This window comes from Trachemys scripta, chromosome 6 (assembly GCF_013100865.1).
Source record: "Trachemys scripta elegans isolate TJP31775 chromosome 6, CAS_Tse_1.0, whole genome shotgun sequence".
In the NCBI taxonomy this organism is placed as follows: domain Eukaryota; kingdom Metazoa; phylum Chordata; order Testudines; family Emydidae; genus Trachemys; species Trachemys scripta.
The window spans coordinates 109,695,458-109,702,053 of record NC_048303.1 but is presented as its reverse complement, the minus strand read 5'-3'; positions in this window follow the sequence as shown (position 1 = coordinate 109,702,053).

The following is a 6,596-nucleotide window of genomic DNA, read 5'->3' as shown; positions in this document are numbered from 1 at the left end:
CCGAGCCCCTCAGCACCGCCCAAACCCCCGGAGCGCAGGGTTACGCCGCCGAAACATCCCCCGTGCTGCCCAGCCAGAAAAAAAAAAGAAAAAACCCTCGAGCGCCGCCCCACCAAGCAACAACAACAACAACAAAAACACAGCGAGGGCCTCCCGCCATCCCAACATTGGCCGCCCCTTCTCAGGTGCCGCCCCAAGCATGTGCTTGGTCAGCTGGTGCCTGGAGCCGGCCCTGCTCAGAAGGGGTTAAGTAACCTGATGGGCCACAGCTGAGGGAGAGTTAGGCTTGATTGGCAAACACTGATTGAGGATGGAGCCCACCTGGGCAGGAGCAGGGTGGTCTACAAGGTGAGGAAGAGAGAGCAGAAGGAGGCTGCAGTTTGGAAGCCTGCAGTCACTTTCTGGGATTAAAGAGGGAAAGGAGGAAACCCCCTGGAGAGAGTAGATGCCTTTTGATGCTGGCCCTAAAGAAAGGGTGGTGAAGCTGGAAAAAGCCCAGAGAAATAGCAGCAAGGTTTAGGACAGTGCAGACTTCAGCTGCTGATTCAAAGGTCCCCTAAGATAGAATCCACAGTAGCTGGCAGCTCTGGGTTCCCCTACCAGCCCGTGGTGACGTGGCACGGCCTTGAATTGGAGGACTGCTCAACCTGGTCAACCACTCCAGTGAGACTTTAATACGCCAGAAGGGGAAAATTATCAGGACCTGACTGGAGGGCCAAGCCACGAAGAGGGAGCATCCTGATTCAAAAAGGCAGCACTGCAACTCCTGGAGCATGAGAGGTAAGGGGGTGTCAGGCTAAGTGGAGCTATTCCTCAGATGAAGCCACCAGGGTGCGCCCCAGCAGTGAGTAAAGCCCCTGACATGTGTACTCCAGATAGAACTTCATTAAAATATGCTTTGAAAACTAATTGATTGGAATTCACCCGACAAAAAAATCCATTAACATGTAAGATACTGTCAAGATTTATGCCTTGAGTCTTACCTACCTAGTACTACTCTTTAAGTTTTGTTTTAATCAGAAGGGTGACTGTAAAAGTGGCCCAGTATTTCAGCTTCATTTGGGTAAAAGTCTACCCTCGCTTAGTTTTGTGAATTGCAGAGTTGGGTAGGCAGATGTTCTCTGAGCCAAGAATGGCTAAGGGGACCTAGCACAGGAGGGGATGCATTGGGTAGCGCATCTTATTGCTTCCGTGGGTGGGTCAGCACCTCCCTTTAGCCTGTGCTGCAGAGTGTGTCACATGTGAGGTTGACTGGCTATGTTGAGGGGTGGTATATTGACAGGGATGTTAGACTAGACAAGTCGCCCACCCTTTGGAAGTACTAAGCGGATGCCCTGCTATGATAGTGTCTTGGGGTTGAGAATAGGCACCTTGCATTCTCTCCCTGCACTCCCACTGCCATAGGGCAGAAATCAGCCTTATGTGCCCTCAAGTCACATTTCCTTACTTTATGGAAAGTAGAGCTGCTCCTGAAGGCTGCTGATTACCTCCTGAAATACACTGCATGCCCTCAATTCCCATGGAAGTCAGTAGGAGCTGAGGTCATTCTGCATAACCTCAACCTTAGTTCTGCAGAGACCGCATGGTTAGAGGAGAGAGAGCTGTCAATGATGAATGAGCAGAGTGAAATCCAAGTTTTTACCATAGGATTGTTCTTACTGGTGATAAAAGAAACAGAACAGTTTGATTTTTGAGACCCCAATATCAGTCTGCAGGCTGGTGGTTGACTGGTAATTGGATACCTTTGAGGAGGAAGTTGGTGAGAAAATAATCTCTCTCATACAATCCCACAATGTCATTTTCAGTAAGGTTTATCTTCACTTGAAATTAATTTTTAAAGCCCACCTAATTTTTTTGTTGTAGAAATTCTGTAATGGTTTCTCAAAAGATCCCAAGTACTAGCAACCATCTGCAAATTTACAAACATCGGATCGCCCATCCAGGCCTTTTAAGGAAACAAATGGGAAATGAGTTTTAATTTCAACAGTCCAATGGATTATCATAAATTTAGGAGATAATTTAGTTTTCAAATTGGGGGAAAATTTTTTCCTTGTAAGACTGATACAATTTAAAAAAAAAACCCTGTAAATGCACAATTAGGGATAAAACCTCTAATACAGAGACTCAAATATGTGCTACAGGGTAGCTCCAACATCTGTCTTGTTTATCTAGGCGCTTGTACCATGCCCATCTGAGCACCTCTGCAGTGCCTAATATCCAATATACCACATCCATTGCTATAGTGCCTGAGAGTCTTTAATGTGGTACCATCCTCTCTCAATCCTCCTCAAAGATTATTACTGGAGTTTTCATCTTTTTGCTTCCTTGGTTTGGTGGGTTTGTCTCCACTAGAGCTAAGTGAAACTCTTTGAATTTTTGATGGCAATTTTCGGGCTATTCAACCAGCTTTCTAACTTTGTGTTATGTGAGTCTTGAGGTGGGCATCAGATCAAAGTCCTCTGTGCAGACACAGAACGTGTACATTTAAACCATTTATGGCGAGGACCATTTCCTTGTTCTATGCTTGTACAGCATCTAGCACTATTAAGACCAGGTCTGACTGGAGATTCTTGGTGCTATCTCAGTGCCACTACTAACAGACAGTGTAAGCGTCTCCACTCTTCCCGGCCTGAAGGTTAGGATTGAGGAAGGGTGGCACAATCTTTGGGTAGTTCTATCTGCATGTCTAGTCAATCCTTGGTCTTGCTGTCAAACCTGCCAACAAAGGTAACAGATATTGTCCTATATGTGTATGTCTTTGATGTGCACACTTGCTAATTAGTTTGGTGGGCTCCGTCACATTCTTAATTCCACATAAACCACTGAATGCTATTATTAAATTAATATTTCAGGTGGTAGTGAGAGGCCCCAACCAGGTCAGGATTCCATTGCCCGAGGACCTGTTCCAATATATATAATAAAAAACAGTCCTCGCCTCAAAGAGCTTACGATCTTAGCGCCAAAGGATGCCTCTTCCCTACCGTCTTGGGGAGGGATTTGAACTAGTCTATCAGCTTTTTTTTAAAGGCACATCTTCACTTATTGTATTCAGTTAGACAATGTAAGTTCAGAGGGCAAGAACAAAAATCCCTAAATGTGGTAATGTACTTGCAGTGTATTAATGTGCTATGTGTTAACCGTGACCCTCCCAGTGGCAGAGGCCATCTTGCTGAGACATGACACTGATGCCACTTGCACTATGTGTCACAGACTGTAACCAGTTTCCTGCCTGCGATAATACTGGTTTAACATTAACAAGAAAAAATGTCATATTTAATAATTAAACAATTGTTTAAATATTAAACATCAGTTCTTTTTATGATTGTTCATCCAGCCTTAAAGGAGGATGGTGACTTTTTTCCCTCCCTCACAGCCTCTGACACAGGAGTTTTATATTGTCTGACAATCCTGTATGCTGTTTAAGGGGAATTCACTTACATCTATCCACTTGACACCATGAGAGGGAAGCGTTAATAGAATTCACTGATACGTATTAAAAATAAGTGACTATTGGATTCTTGGAGAGGAGCCCATGAAAGGAGGGTAAAAATCCCTTTTACGGTATCCCTTTCGGGGTGAGTTGTTCTTTGCTTTAACCAGGTCAATGTTCAATTTCATTCCACCCCTGAGGAATACTGAGCATTGCCTGCTTTCTCCCTTTTTCTAATAAGGGTCTCTATGGTAGCTTGATTCAATGCCCACTTAAGTTAATAGAAATATCCCTATTGAGGTTGTTGGATCAGACCCATAATTGGCTTTTTTGATAGTGCCTCAGGTCACTTCACCCTCTTTGTGCCTAGAGCCACTGGTCTTTCTGAAGTACTGTTCTGGAAGAAGACCACAGCCTTCTCCTAAGCCTCTGACTAGTGCATGGGCTGTTTTTTCTCTTCCTCCCATATAAACTCAGCGTTCCATTTCCATCAAGAACACAAGCACATAACCATCCCCAGACAATACAGTTAAAGCCCAGTCCACTTCATGTTAACAAACTAGTATTCTGTTTTCTCTATTCTGCTAACTGCCATTAAACAATAGTTATGCTAGCAAAGATTCTGGGCTATGTCGTCCGCCAATAAAGTGATCAGCTGAGAATAGGGCCCTACATTTGGGGAAGGGGATTTCATTTTGTCTCTGTATCCCATGCAATGGAGATGGGAGGAAGTCCACTGCAGTATTCTTTGGTGGTGGTGGTGAAGCTTGTCCCTTTTCTAACAGAATGGCAGCACTACTTAGCATCTGTGCACAGTCCAGCCGTAGCACAGAGAAAAGGCTTGGAGACAGGAAAGGGAGGCATAGCCAGATGGAACCTCTCCCCCAACCCACCAGCAATGCACAGAGGTACAGTGTGTTAATTAAAACTGTCAGAGGCCACGTTAATATATGCAGGTGGCAGCATACGCTACACTGGCAGTGTCTGAAACCAGGGACACAGAGTTCTGGTCTGAACACAATGCAAATGAATAGCAGAGGCATTTGATTCCAGTTCTAAGCATCATGCAGTAACAGTCCTAGTCCCAACTGGGGTGCAGGATAGGGCCCAGCGGGGAAAGAAATATAAAGGATCATAAATAGGGGATTAATAGAGAGGATTATGTTTGGAGGACTGGAGGGGAGAGAGACGGACAACACCATGTGCACAACTCTTCTATTGCAACATCCTATTGTGCTTCTGCATGGTAACACAGCTCACAGTATCAGCCGTGTATTCCCCACAGCAAGGAGAGTTCTTACACAAGGCCGCGGCTGAGCACCACGGGCTGTGTTCTGGAGCAGTTTGTGATCCCTGGGGTCCTGCTACACTTCAGGTTCTAAGAGGGATTTGGGGGAATATGGCTAATTATTAATTTATCTCTAGTCATCATATCTACTTCTTACTGTACTTGGCCTGTATATTTGCTATATTGTGTGGCAAGATAGCTGTGTCTGTCTGTCTGTTCCCCCCCCCCAGTGTGTCAGCAATGCTTCTGTAACATGCAGCACGCTATTTTGTGTACAGGTCCTCTTGCTTACCCTCCCTCAATGGGTTTGGGTTCATATCATTTCCAGCGGTCATGCCTTATTCTTAGTCATTTTGTCCAAGTGTCCGTGGCCAGCTGGCATCTGTCCTGAACTGTATTTGCCACAGCTTTTGTGGCAGTCATCAAAGGCATAGCGATGTTTGCTGGGGGACCGGAGGCACCAGGTGGTGACAGCAAATAGCAGCACTGTGAGTCTTTTGTATGTATTTGGGAAAATGAGTGTGCCTGTTATACTCCACTAGAGCCGTTCATTTTCGGCTGTGTTTTACATAGTTCTATTTTGGGACAAGCTGGACCAGAAAATATTGCCTCATCAAGCCTTTGCCTTGGAAATCTGAGACGCGCTCTCTTCCTTTCCTAAATAGCCTGGAATTCTGCTGAGTGGCAGGTATCCCTCCAACAATCTGTCGCTCACTCACAAACCAGTTTCTCTGTTAGATACAGGGGATCTGCTACTTCTCTTGTGTAAATCAATGGCAAAACTCCTATTGACTTCAGTGGTTTATTCACACCCCGGAGTGACGTTTATTATGTGGGCATAAGCTGTCGTGTAGACATAGCCTTAGTCCCAAATCTTGGGACTCTGTTGGAGCCTGCTTACTCCTAGCAGCCGCAGCTGTCCTTGAACATACACACCTCCCTCACTGCAGCTTCCAGCTACTCTTCATAGAGGAATCACCAGGTCCCCCTCAGGTGTGTGTCTGCCAGGAACCAGGGTTGGCTAGCCCCAGGAAATCCAGCCTTTACAGGGAAAACCACCCAGTTACATTACACTTCAGAACCAGCTTCTCACATTCTAGTTTCCTTATCAGCACAGTCAGCAGGGCCATGTTGCTATTATTTCCTCTGTGCACTTACGGCTTTCATTTACCTCCATTCCTGAAATGCTTCATGGACAACAGGTTTTTCCTTCGCCCCCCAATGGACATAAGTACTAACCTAGCAGCTCCTTAGAAGAAGGGTGCCCTTCTGCCCCAGGTCTTTGTCCTTTCCATGCCCTTCACAAAATATTCCAGGTGGGATTCTCTGTAACCCTCTTGCTACTCATCGGAGGCCAGAAGTATAGCCTCCTTTCATGGGCAGTGTGTGAACCACTGGCCCCATCCCTTCTGCCCGAGGCCCTGCCCCTCCACCTCCCTACTGGAGCCCGGAGCTCCGCCACTGCAGCTGCAAGCCACAGCCCCAGGCTAGCCCCCTGGAGCCTCAGGAGGGCAGGCACCATGGTCACAGCCCCTCCCCAACCCGGCCCCAGAGTGCCAGGAGCTTGGTCCCCCAGAGCGCTGGGTGGGTGGCATGGCCTGAGCTGGAATGGGAAGTCACGTGGAATGGGAAGCAGGGGTCAGGAGGGAGGATTGGGGGCAGAGCGTAGGCGGGAGCATACCTGGCTGTTTGGGGAGGCACAGCCTCCCACAGCCTATGATACCTGCTGCCCATGTCTCCTTTTCTTTGAGACAGGCCTGCAGTTCCAAGCTATTTAATTCCAAAATTATCTTAAAATTCAGAGGAAAACCAAAGTGAGCAGCATAATAACCCTGCTGAGTTTAAGATCTTGCTGCCGGCCTCACTAGATAAGCTAAA